The 13,238-nt window shown below is 44.9% G+C and overlaps 1 protein-coding gene across 1 annotated transcript in view; it reads left to right on the top strand.

The window, feature by feature from the left end:
* LOC131503424 (gamma-taxilin-like) overlaps positions 1-13,238 on the top strand; it is a 32,618-nt gene that overhangs the window by 963 nt on the left and 18,417 nt on the right. The window lies entirely within an intron of this gene.

The raw sequence follows: 13,238 nt of genomic DNA, 5'->3' as shown, positions 1-13,238 counted from the left end.
CTGTCTCTGTCTGTTTCTCAATAATACATACATGTTAAAAAAAAAAAAAAAAGTTAAAAAAAAGTGAAGAATGGGATAGGACATTTTGAAGAATCGTGGCAGGAATGTTTTAGAATTGTTGGTTCCAAGGTAAATGCGGAAATTCTCGTGGGTTGTGAAGTGTCTGTGTGAATTACCAGTGATGACTTTTGTCCATTCACATCTGTTTGAAAGCATCCGCTCTGTAGCATACACGTTACTCTTTTCTGAATTACTGACTCTAAGTATAGAGCTGGAACAATTGTACTTACTACCGCTCCAAGTGGCACAAGTATACCCCACTTAGCAACCTGGCACCTTCTGAAAATTGTGGAGAAGCAGGAATGGCCTAGAGTGTCTCTGAATGGCCTACACACGGTCCAGATGCAAAGATGGCAGCAATCAGAGTTGTTGGGGATTGCCACGTCAGGAAAGGCAAGAGCTACACATCTGCTCTGGGAAACAGCCAGATGGAAGCTTCTGCTTCTGGTCCTACAGAACTGCATATATTTGCGTATTTTAAAATGTGTTACCTGGGGCTGTACTCCAATTAGTACAGATCTCAATGCTCACTGAGATCCGCCTACATTGGGACCCCAACAGGTCTTGGCACACTGAACATGTGTGTTTATGAAGGGCAAAATAGGCCATTGACAATCCTGAAGGTTTGAGAGACAACCAAGACCTAGGGCATTGCTGAACTCCGCGGTTCCTCTTACTCAAGGCATCCCCTCAAAACTGGGAGGGGTGACTGCCTCAACTGTTGCATAGAAACAGACACAGGGAGTCTGGAAAAATGAAGAAAGAGTGGAGTGTGTTCCAGCAGAAACACCAAGATACAACCTCGGGAAAACAAACAAACAAACAAACAAAGCCTTAATGAAACAGAATAGGTAATTTCTCTGTTAAGTGTCCCAAGTGGTGGTCATGAAGGTGCTCACCAAACCTGAGAGAAGAATGGATGAGAACAGTGAGCGCTTTAACAAAGAGATCGAAAACACAAAAGAAAAGAAAAAAGAAAAAAGCCAAAGAGAAGTGGTCGAGCAGTGGAATGCAATTAACTGAACTGAAAAATACACCAGAGAGTTTCAACAGCAGACCAAGTGAGGTAGAAGAAAGGGTCGGTAAACTTTTTGGCAAAAGCAGTGGAGCTCACCATCAGAGAGCAAAGAGAAAATGGGAAAAAAGTGAAGATAGCTAAAGGGACTTACGGGACAACATCAAGTGGAGAACCAAGTGAGAAAGAGGAAGAAAATTTACTTAAAAAAATAGCTGAAAACCCCCCTAACCCGGGGAAGGAAACAGACCTTGAGATCCAGGAAGCACAGACCTTGAGATTCAGGAAGCACAGTTGCAAATATTATGAACCCAAAGACATCCACACTGAGACACACTGTACTTAAAACGTTAAAAGTTGAAGACAAAGATTCTTGTAAAGCAGCAAGGGAACAAAACCAAAACCAAAACCAAACCAACCCAATTTACATACAAGGGAACCCTGTTAGCCTATCAGCAGGTATTTCAGCAGAAACTCTGCAGGCCAGAGTCAGTGACATGATATACTCAAAGTTCTGAAAGGAAACAAACAAAACACTTGTGACTAACTAAGAATACCCACCAGGCTAACGCTGTTATTCAGAAGTGAAGGAGAGGTAAAGGATATCCTGGAGATGTGAAATCTAAAACTGTAAAAGGAAGTCCTTCAAACTGAAAAGAAAGGACACCAATCAGCAACACAACGTGGAAGTATAAATCATACTGCTCACGGTGAAAGGCTATAAAGGCAGGGGCTTCATCACTTTAAACCTCGTTTGAAAGTTAAAAGGGAAAAGTGGTAAAACTAGCCATAACTACTACAATAATCACGGAGAGAACACACACGATAGAAGGTGTTTTTTTGAATGTGCCATAACATCCCGAAACATGAGCAAAGAATTAAAATGTAGAGCTTTAGAATGCATCCTAACTTAAGTTGTTACAACACAAAATAGACACACACACACACACACACACACACACACACACACACACACGATGTTATGCGGGAGCCTCTTGGTAATCACAAGACAAAAATCTGTGGTAGATAACCAAAAGACGTTGAGAAAGGAATGTAAGCATACCACTTAAGAAACTCATCAAACCCCAGAGAGCTGGACAAGAGGAAAAGAAACAGAGTAAGTACAAAACAGCCGGCAGCGAGTACAGACCTATCCATAACTACTCCAAGTGTAAAAGGACTAAATTGTTTAATCAAAAAAACATAGTGATTGAATGGACTTGGAAAACAACAGTCATCTATATGCGGCCTGTGAGAGAATGACTTAAGATGGAAGGATGCACACAGACCACAAGTGAAGGTATGGGAAAAGACATCCCATGCTTATGAAAACCAAAACAAAGCTGGGGTACCTATGGTCACATCAGACAAAATAACCTGACAAATAAAAACTGTGTAAGAACAAAGAAGGGCATATCATAATGAAAAATCCGTCAGTCCAGCAGAGGACCTAACATGTTTATGTATCTATGCACCCAACATAGGAGCGCCCACATAGAGAACACAAACATTAACAGACCTAAAGGGAGAAATAGATAAGTATACAATGACAGTAGGGGCTTTCATACCCTATTTACATCGATGGACCAATCATCCAGACAGAAAATCAGTAAGGGAATATTGACCTTAAACAGCACAATAAAACAAGCAGACTTAAAAGCTATATACAGAACATTGCATCCCAAAGCAACAGAACACACCTTCTTTCAAGAGCTCAAGGAACTTTCTCCAGAATAGATCCCATTAGGCCACAGCCTTGCCAATATTTGTTGTTTTCTGTTTGTTTAATAAGAGCCATCGTAATGGTTGTGAGATGGTGTCTTACTCGGTGGTTTTGTTTGCTTTCTGTAAGGATTAGTGATAGTGTGCATCTCTTAATGTGCTTATTGGCGATGTGTTGGTCAGCTCTGGAGACATGTCTATTCAGGTCTTTTGCCCATCTTTAAATTGGGTTGTTATTTTGTTCTTGTGCTTTAGGAACTGCCTATAAGTTGTGGGTGTTAATATCTTATGATACGTAATTTCACCATACTTTCTTCTGTTCTGTCACTTGCCTTTTCACTCCCTTAATGGTATTCTCTGATGCACAACATATTCAATTTTCATGAAGTCAAGCTATTTTTTTTCCCTTTCTGTGCTTTTGGCGTCAGTCCAAGAATCCCTGTCAAATACAATGGCATGAAGCATTTCCCCAAGTTTTCTTCTTCTTTTTTTTTTTTTTTTAATTTTTTTTGAACGTTTTTAATTTATTTTTGGGACAGAGAGAGACAGAGCATGAACGGGGGAGGGGCAGAGAGAGAGGGAGACACAGAATCGGAAACAGGCTCCAGGCTCCGAGCCATCAGCCCAGAGCCTGACGCGGGGCTCGAACTCACGGACCGCGAGATCGTGACCTGGCTGAAGTCGGACGCTTAACCGACTGCGCCTCCCAGGCGCCCCTCCCCAAGTTTTCTTCTAAGACATGTACAGGTTTAGGTCTGACATGTAAATCGGGATCCATTTTTTTCCCCCCAAGAGACATTTGGGATATAGGTTTTAAGATTTTTCCAAATACTTGCCTCGGTTTTCTCTTTCTTTTCTTCTCTTTGCTTTGCTTGGCTTGGCTTTGCTTTTCTTCTCTTTTCTCTTCTTTTTTTTTCTGTTCTTCTTTCATTTTTTTCTTTTCTCTCTCTCTCCCCTCCCTCTCTCCCTCCCTCCCTCTCTCCCTCCCTCCCTCCCTTCCTTTCTTCCCTCCCTCCCTGGGCTCTTTCCCTAGATAGGCAGTTGTTGAGAGTGCTGCTGCTATAAACATTTGGGTGCATCTGCGCCTTCGAAACAGCATTTTTCAGGGTAATGCTGGCCTCATGGAATGAATTTGGAAGTTTTCCTTCCGTTCCTACTTTTTGGAACAGCTTTGAAAGAAGAGGTATTAACTCTTCTTTAACTGTTTGGTAGAATTCCTCTGGGAAGCCATCCGGCCCTGGAATGTTTTTGTTGTGAGAGTTTTGACTACGATTCAGTTTCCTTACTGGTTATGGGTCTGTCCAAATTGTCTATATCTTCGGTTTCAGTTTTGGTAGTTTACATGTTTCTAGGAGTCTGTCCGTTTTTCCAGATTGCCCAATTTGTTGGCATATCACTGCTCATAATATTCTCTTATCATTGTTTGTATTTGTGAAGTACTGATGGTCATCTCTCTTATTTTATTCCTGATTTTATTTTTTGAGTCCTTTCCTTTTTATTTTTTATTTTTGTCTAGGGTTTATTAGTTTTGTTAGTTCTTTGAGAGAACCAGCTCCTAGTTTCGTTGATCTGTTCTACTGGTCCGTTGATCAGTCGATATCATTGATTTCTGCTCTACTCTGTATCATTTGCCTTCTTCTTCTGGTTTTGGGCTTTATTCACCGTTCTTTTTTCCAGCGCCTTCGGGGCCAAGTTTTGATTGTGTGTTTGGGGACTTTCTTGCTTCTCGAGATACGGCTGATTTGCAAACCTCTTAGGTCTGCCTTTGCTGCCTCCCAAAGGCTTTGGACTGCCGTGTTTTCATTTTCATTGGCTTCCCTGTATTTCTTTATCGTTTCGTAAATTTCTTGGTTAACCCATTTATTCTTTAGTAGGATATTCTTTAACCTCCATCTTTCTGAGGGCTGTCCAACTTGTTTCTTGTGGTTGATTACAAGTTTCATAGCCTTGTGGTCTGAAAGTATGGATGGTATGAGCTCAATCTTTTTTGCACATGTTGAGGGCTGACTTGAGACCCAGTATGTGATCTATTCTGGAGAATGTTCCAGGTGCACTCAAGAAGAATGTGTATTCTTCTGCTTTAGGATGAAATGTTCTGAATATATCTGCTGAGTCCATCTGGTCCAGCCTGTCATTCAAAGCCATTGTATCCTTGCTGATTTTGTGTTTAGATGATCTGTCCATTGTTGTAGTGGGGTATTTAAGTCCCCTACAGTCATGGTATTAGTATCCGTGATTTTCTTTGTTTGTTCTTAATTGGCTTACATGTTTGAGTGGTCCCACTTGGAGACGTAACTATTTACGATTGCTGGGTCTTCTTGATGGATAGACCCCTTAATTATTTGGTCTGCTTAGTTTGTCTGATACAGGTGTGGCCACTCCAGCATTCTGTTGATGTCCAGTAGCACGATAGGTGGTTCTCTATCCCCTCATTGTCAATCTTCAAGTGTCTTTAGTCTAAAATGAGAGTTGTGTAGGCAGCATTTGGATGGACCTTGTTTTGAAATCCGTTCTGATGCCCTGGGTCTTTTGATTGGAGCATTGGGTCCATTTGCCTTTAGAGTGGTTACCTTTACCTTTTGATTGGAGCATTGGGTCCATTACCTTTAGACATGAATTTAGTGCCATTGTGGAGGTGGTCTTTTTGGTGAAATTCTCTTGCCCTTTCTAGGTTTTGGTTGCTTTTGATCTGTTTTGTGGTTTGTTTGTTTGTTTGTTTGTTTGTTTTCTTTTACATTCTGTTCTGTTCCGTTTTGTTTCTTTCTACACTCACAGAGTCCTCCTAGAGACTCCTTGCAGGGCCCGTTTAGTGGCCACAGATTCCTTTAGTTTTGGCTTGTCCGGAATACTCTATCCCTCCTTCCATTCTGAGTGACAGCAGTTCTGGATAAAGCATTCTTGGTTGCGTGATTTTTCTGATTCAGCACGGTGAATGTATCCTGCCTCTCCTTTATAGCTGGCCAAGTTCCTGTGGACAGATATGCTGTAAGCCTGGCCTGCTTCCTCGTGTAGGTGAAGAACTGTTTTTGTCATGGCTGTTTCCATAATTCTTTCCTTGTCTGTGTGTTTTGTGAATTTGACTATGATATGCCTTGGAGTTGGTTATTTTGCATTGAATCTAATGGGAGTTCTCTGTGCTCCTTGACTTTGATGTCTGTGTCCTTCCCCGGATTAGGAAGGTTGTCTGCTACAATTTGCTCACATAAACCTTCTGCCCCTTGTTTTCTCTATTCCTCCTCTTGAACTTCTAGGATGTGAATGTCCTTCCTCTTTAACAAGTGGTTGAGTCACCTAAGTCTTGTATCGTGATCTTTTGCTTTTGTTTCCTACCTCTTTTGCTGCTCCATTATTTTCCATAGTCTTACGGTCTATATCACTGAATTGCTGCTCTGCTTTCTCCATCCTTGCCGTCATGACAGCCATTCCTGATTGCATCTCGGTATAGGATTTTTCATTTTGGCCTGATTAGCTTTTAGTTCTTTTATCTCTGCAGAAAGTGTTCCTCTGGTGTCTTCTGTGCTGTTTGCAACCCCAGCTAGTAGTCTTACAAATTGTGGCTTTGAATTCTAGTTCAGACATCTTACATGTATCTGTGTTGATTACGTCTTAGGTGTCATTTCTTCTCGTTTCATTTTGGGTGAATTCCTCCATCTTGTCATGTTGGAGGGAGAAATAAATTAATAACTTAAAGAGTTAAAAGTAAAATATTAAAAACAAAACAAAAATATCATTTAAAGGAAGCTAGATCCTAGGTATGCATCTGTCTGCATGTTAAGAGATGCTTGATAGAAAAGGGACTAAAGAGAAAGGAAAAAGAGCTAAAAAAATGAACACATTAAAAAGAATTTAAATAGTAAAGTCGAATAAAACCGTTAAAGAAAACAAAACAAATTTTTTAAACTTGAAAAAATTAAAAAAAAAATTGTTCCTTCTGTGTGCAAGAAAAAGGAACCAACATAACAAAAGAGAACAGAACACATCAGAAAAACAGAAGCAAAGAGAATGAACAGATGAAGAAGCGTAAGGAATGAAATCCGAGTGGGGTTGCCTCCACTTTTCCCTAGAACTGAAATTTTGCAGTACGCTATAGTCCACAGACTTGACCGGTGGAGGGATTTGTTCTGGTCTTCTGGGAGATGTGTCTGGAGGACACAGGTTGGTCAGGCTCGGGGCGGGGGTGGACTTTGTTTTCCGCTGGGTGGCGCTGCTTAGCTCAGTAGCGTTGATGAGTGTGTGTGGGAGGGGACGCACGCTAGAGAAGAAAATGACTTCACTCAGCTCTCCAGTCTCTGGAATGGGAATTTTGTACCCTCACGTGAGGAAGCACCCCTCCTTTGTCTCAGGCCTCTGTCCACTCCCTGCATCCACACTGTCTGTGTCCAGGCTGTCTGCCGGCCAGGCAGCACTTCCCTCCAGAGTTGTATCTCCGATGGGACTGTGTCTCAGAACCCCAGGCTTCAGAGATTCCCCCGGATTGGACACACGCCAGTTATCTGGGAGCAGTGGACAGGTGACGACTTGTCCCAGAATACAGTGGTGTGCCAGCACACCCTCAAAGGTTCGGATCACAGCACGCAGCTGGGGCCAGGTTTCCCCGCACTCTGGCGTCTTTGTCTCAATACCAGCAAATGAGGCAGCTCTCCTGGGCCTGTGGGGTCTTTTCCCGTGGGGAGGCCATATGGCCTCTACCAGATTCTCTCCACGCAGGGAAATTGCTTCTCCCCATGTGGCACGTGGACCCCGCAGGCCACGCTGCCTGCTCCTGGGAGATTCTCCCTACTTTGTCACCAGAGCACCACCAGGTACTGAGCTCTGAAACTTCAGACTCGTGCTCCACTGTTAACACAATCCTGTGCTGTTGAAATGCTCTCCTTTCCCCCCATCAGTGGTGATAGGGAACAGATTTGTTGTCCAGTCCTCTTTGAGTGTTTTCACCCTTTTCTCTCTCCCTCTCTCCAGCTACTTTCAGGGAGAGTTCTTTTCTTGCACGCTCCCGATGTCCCACACTCTCCCCCTTTTCTCTTTCCCTCTCTGCTCTCTCTCTGCCAGAATGGCTCCCTGCCCTCCATGGCTTTTCTCTACCCCGGTTTACTTCTTTGCACCACAGACCTGCCAAGTTCTGAGGCTCAAGGTATGCAGATTGTTTCATTAATCCTCAGACCAATTTTCCCAGGTGTTTACAATGGTTTGATGCTGATCTGTCTGCATTTCAGGGATGAGACAAACTCAGGGTCTCCATGCTGCCCTGCCATCTTAACTCCTCTCTGCCAGAATGCTCTCTTTATCCTTATATTTTGCAAGTTTCCCTATGATATGTCATGGTGTTGACCTGCTTTTGTTGATTCTGAGGGGAGTTCTCTGTGCCTTTTGGACTTGAATGCCTGCTTCCTTCCCCGGTAAATAAGTAGTTGCCAGGCACGGATGAACAGGGTGGGGTGTCAGCGGGTCCTGCCTCCACTGGCAGTGGCAGTACTGCTCTCTGAAGTCCCACCGTGTTGGTGCTGGAGGGGAAATGGCGCCACTGCAACCTCTCCTCCCTCCACTGGGGACTCTCACATCCCCCGCTGTGAGAACAGTGAGGCCCTCACAGAATAGTGAGGCCAGGCAGCACGGGGATCATGACCTGGGCCAAAATCAAAGTTGGTCGCTCCAAGGACTAACTCACCCAGGCACCCCTGTCTTGCTGAGTTTAACACTTTTTCTCTGTCCCTATTGTTTTGTATCTCTAATTACAGTACGTCTTGGTGTTGTCCTACTTTTGTTAATTTTGATGGGAGTTCTGTCGTGGACGCGCTGTCTTTTCCCTATCACTGAATGTGATGTTTTGTTTCCTCAAATAAATGTTCTCTCCTCTTTTTTCTCTCTTCTTCTGGGACTCCTAGTATATGAATGTTATTACATTTGATGGAGTCACTGAGTTCCCTAAATCTATCCCCACAATTCTTCTTTCTCTCTCTCCTCTGTCACCTTCATTATTTTCCATAACTCTATCTTCCGTATCACTTGTTCATCCGTCTGCTTCTTCCGGCCTTGTGGTCCTTCCATCTAGCCTGTTATGAAGCTGTTATTTTATTTTTTCATTTCTGAATGATTGTGTTATAACTGTTTTATCAAGGTGGCCTCCCTGATGTCCTCCTCCCTTCTACTAAAAGTTCTAGAAGAAATTGTTAATGTTTGTTTGTTTATATATTTACTTATTTACTTCTTTATTTGAGAGAGAGAGAGAGAGAGAGAGAGAGAGAGAGCGAGCATGATCAAGGGAGGGGCAGAGAGAGAGGGAGACACAGAGTCCAAAGCAGGCTCCACGCTCCGAGCTGTCAGCACAGAGCCCGACGTCGGGCTGGAACTCACAGAGCACGAGATCATCACGTGAGCCGAAGTTGGACGTTTAACCGACTGAGCCACCCAGGCGCCCCTGATGTCTTCCATTGTTCTCTCAAGTCCAGCCAGTATCCTTATGGTTGTTGCTTTAAATTCTCCACCAGGCATGTTACTTACATCTGCTTGGGTTCGATCTCTGGCTGTGACCTTATCTTGTTGTTTCTTTGGGGATGAATTCCTTCTTCCTGGCACTTTGTCTAGGTCTCTGTCTTCTTCTCTGTGTTAGAAAAGCCTGATATGTTTGCTGTGCCCACAGTGCCCACAGTGCCCACACAGTGAGACTAAAGGCGTTATGAAGAGCCAGTCATATAGTGTGCGGGACTTCATGCTTCAGGGAATGTCTGTGGTGTATGCTTGGTGTGCTCTGCTGCTCTGCTGTGGCTGCTCTATCCCTCAGGCCAGTCATCTGCAGATGCTCTCTTTACCTGCAGTGGACAGTGTTGGGTCCTTGGCCAGAGTGGGGTAAGTTTTTAAGCAGGCATGGTAAAAGAGACCTGATGCTAGTTCCACTAGAACTGAAGTCCTGCACAACTCAATGGTCGGTACACGTGGGGTGTGGGGGATGTGTGCTGGTCTTCTGGGGGAGGCGCCCCCTGCACCGGCTCCTATGCACAGAAGCGGTGCCAGCAGAGTGCAGGGGGGCAGGACTCGGTGTTAGCAGGTCAGGCATCCACTGTGTGGGCACTGTGCTATTTACTGAAGTGGCTTATGGTGGGGGCGGGGGGGCAGAAATGGGACCTAGCCAGGTCCGTTGTTTCTGGAGAGAGGAGTTCATGCTTATGCTCTCAGGGAAGTCCCCCCCAAGAAGAGTGAATAATTTCCCCTCATGTGTCTAGGTGTCTTTCAGATTGCTGCTTTCTGTCTATTCCGCGTTACTTGCCGGCCCAGAGGAGCACAGTGCATTTGGGGTTTACCCCAGCCAGCTCTGCTGACTTCTAAACTTCCAAACTTCAGGGTCCTGGTGTTGGGGAGATGGGCACCGGTCCTCTGGGAAAGGTTCTCGCTGTGCTGCGACAGATGCAGGTTTGGTACAGAAGGGCAGTCACACCAGAGCACAAGGGTGTGGGATTTGGAGCAAGCCTGCTGTGCAGTGTTGTGGTTAGCTGCCCTCAGGATGTGTCTCTGCACCTCCGCTCAGGAGCAGAGGAAATGGTGCCCACCAGCTCCTCTGTCTCCACAGAGGCAATGCCACGCCTCACAGATGTGTTCCAAAACAAACCAGCAGTCTCTCCCTGCCCACTGAGGTGATCCTTAGAACATGCCATCTGCCCAGAAGTTGTTTGCCTGTCTTCTCTCCAGGAGTAGGGCACCGTCCTCAGAACTCCATCCCAGCTATCCTGGGGACCTGTGAAACTCCAGGCTTTGAACCCCACTGTTTACAAAAGCTCACAAAATTCACCCCCTCTCGTTGTGGAGTGAGTGCCTTTGGGGAAATGTTCTTGTGTCTTCCCCTCAGTGTGCCTCTTTCTCACCCTTCTTTGTGACTAGGGTTCTCTGCACTCTGCAGCACCTGCAGTCTGTTTCTCTCCCAAACCATGTCTCTGCACTTCTTACCTTTCTTCGTGTGGCCTCTCGTCTCTCTCTACTTGTGGAGTTTGTTTCTGTCAGTCCTCAGGTCATTTTCGTGGGTACTCAGAATGATTTGATGGTTATCTAGCTGTGTTCGAGGGACAAAGCAAGCCTAGGGTCCTCCTACCACACCTCCGTCTTAGCTCCTCTAGGGTGGGTTTTTTTTTTTTTTTCTTTTCTTTTCTGTTTGAGTGAACTTCCATAACATTGTTGGGGAGGAAGGAATTCCATGTCCCCTTCAAGATCCTTCTAGCTGGACTGTGAATCAAATTGATACGAGGAGAGTAACAGGAAAAAACATCAAATTCAATTTCATATACATGGGGACTCCACACCAACACAAAATTGAAAGACTGGATATATGTGACATACATCATTCTGCACTAAGGAGAAGCAGGTAGGAGTCTGGGCTTTCAAAGGGAAGGTGTGCAAATCACAGGAAAAAAGATAAAGAGTAGATATGTGTTAAGCAACTGTTTGCAGGGCCTCACACAGACAATGGGGCATAGGAATTTTAACAAAAAGGCTTTGCTGAATTCCTCCTTGTTTTCCCCTCCTTCAATCTCTGTCTTCCACCCCTTGTTCTTATCATAATGTAGTTATCTATGCAGATTGCTGCTTCTAGGAGCAGCTGCTACATCTCAGTTGTGTTGAGTCAGCTGAGGGAGACAAGAGGGTCAAAAACTTTTGCTGAGTTGGGACGCCTGGGTGGCTCAGTCGCTTAAGCCACTGATTTCAGCTCGGGTCACGATCTCACAGTTGTGAGCCTGAACCCCACGTCAAGCTCTGCGTTGACAGCTCAGAGCCTGGAGCCTGCTTTGGATTCTGTGGCTGCCTCTCTCTGCCCCTCGCGAGCTCGTGCGTGTCTCTCTCTCTCTCTCTCTCTCTCTCTCTCTCTCTCTCTCTCAAAAGAAAAAAAAACATTTTAAAAACTTTTAGAAAAACAACAAGAAACTTTTGCTGAGTCTATTCGGTTGTGACTGTTTTTAACTGGACATAATCTTTGTGCCAGAGTGGCCCATCTCGGGGAGTCCTGCCATTGGCCTCTACAGGAGTTTTCTATATGGTGAGTAAACTTAAGTGCCTTGTATGCAAAGTGTATGTGATATGGCTTACCATTTGTTTTCACATGACTGTCCCAATATTTCAATACAATAAGAAAAGACGAAAGAAAACTGAGAAAGTGAAGAGAAGAAAGAAAAAAAAAAAGCCTGACCCCAAACGAGAAAAATAAATGAAAAATAAACAAGAGACTATGAACCTGAGTTTAAATGAAAAAGTAAAATAAAATAAATAGGGAAGCCTGGTCTTATTTCCACCAGAACTGTGGGTGTCATTTGGACACTTGACTTTCAGTACACTTGGTGCTTGTGGGGTGCTGTCGGTGCTGGTCTTCTGGAAGACCAGCCTGCTGCCTCGCTCAGCATCAGTCTTGCCCCTCAGTTGACAGGCAGGGAGCAGCAGGTCCCTCATCCACTGGGGGCTGCTGTGCTGCTCTCTAAAGTCTGACCCTGTTTGTGTTCTGGCAGGCAATGGCACCACTCTAATCTCTTGCCTCATGGACAGGGGATCTTCCACTCCCGGCTCTTCAAATAGTCCTAACAGAAGAGCGAGGGCAATCTGTTCACAGTGTGCCACAACTCTTCTGTGTTGTTGTTGTTGTTGTTGTTGTTGTTGTTGTTGTTGTTGTTTTTGTGGGGGGGGGGTGTGTGGCTGGGATTCAGAACCCAAAGCCTTAATGGACCTGGTCTCACATGGATCCCCACTCCCTCCTGTAGATTAGAGCCTCTCCACACTGTCTGAAATCCTGCCCCTGATAATCAGTGCCCCGCCTGCACAGTGTGCGGAATCTATGGTGTAGCATTGCTAAAAGCAGCAAAACTTACATTCCCTCTGGATGCACCTCTGTCCCCTGCTGATGGACGGCTTTGTGCTGGGGCTTGGCAGGGTCTTTGGTCCTTGAGATAGTAATATACCCTGTTCCAAAAGTACTCCAGGAAGAGGAATGTTCTCTCCCAATGCACCCCGGGTATCTCTATACCATGCTATGTACCCTGGGACCATTTCTCTCTTCCCCAGGAAGCCACAGCTCTGCTCCTGAGAAAGTCACACACTTCCAAAACCTGAGTTTGAGTTCCCAATGCTGTTTGAAAACAAAACAAAACAAACAGCAAACAAACAAACACCTGTGGCCCTTTTTGTGTATTTTTTGCCCCCAGTCCCATGGTCAGAGAGGGTTTCCTCTTTTGCGAACTCAGCACCCCTCTTTTTCTCTTCGTTTCGTCTCTCTGTGGAAAGGGTTCCCTCCCTCCATGGCATCACCATTTTCTCTGTCACCCAGTTCACTTCCATGCACCTCGCACCTCCCATGTTGTCTCCCTCTGACTCTGGAGATGGTTCTGCCACTCCACACACACACTGCAGATCGATTTCCTGGGTGTTCCTAGGAGTCGACCTCAGGAGAGCTGTGTTCGCCCAAGTTGTATAAGTT

The sequence above is a fragment of the Neofelis nebulosa genome, chromosome Y (genome assembly GCF_028018385.1).
Source record: "Neofelis nebulosa isolate mNeoNeb1 chromosome Y, mNeoNeb1.pri, whole genome shotgun sequence".
Taxonomy (NCBI): Eukaryota; Metazoa; Chordata; class Mammalia; order Carnivora; family Felidae; genus Neofelis; species Neofelis nebulosa.
Note: the sequence above shows the minus strand (reverse complement) of the source record. Positions and strands in the feature narration are given on the sequence as shown.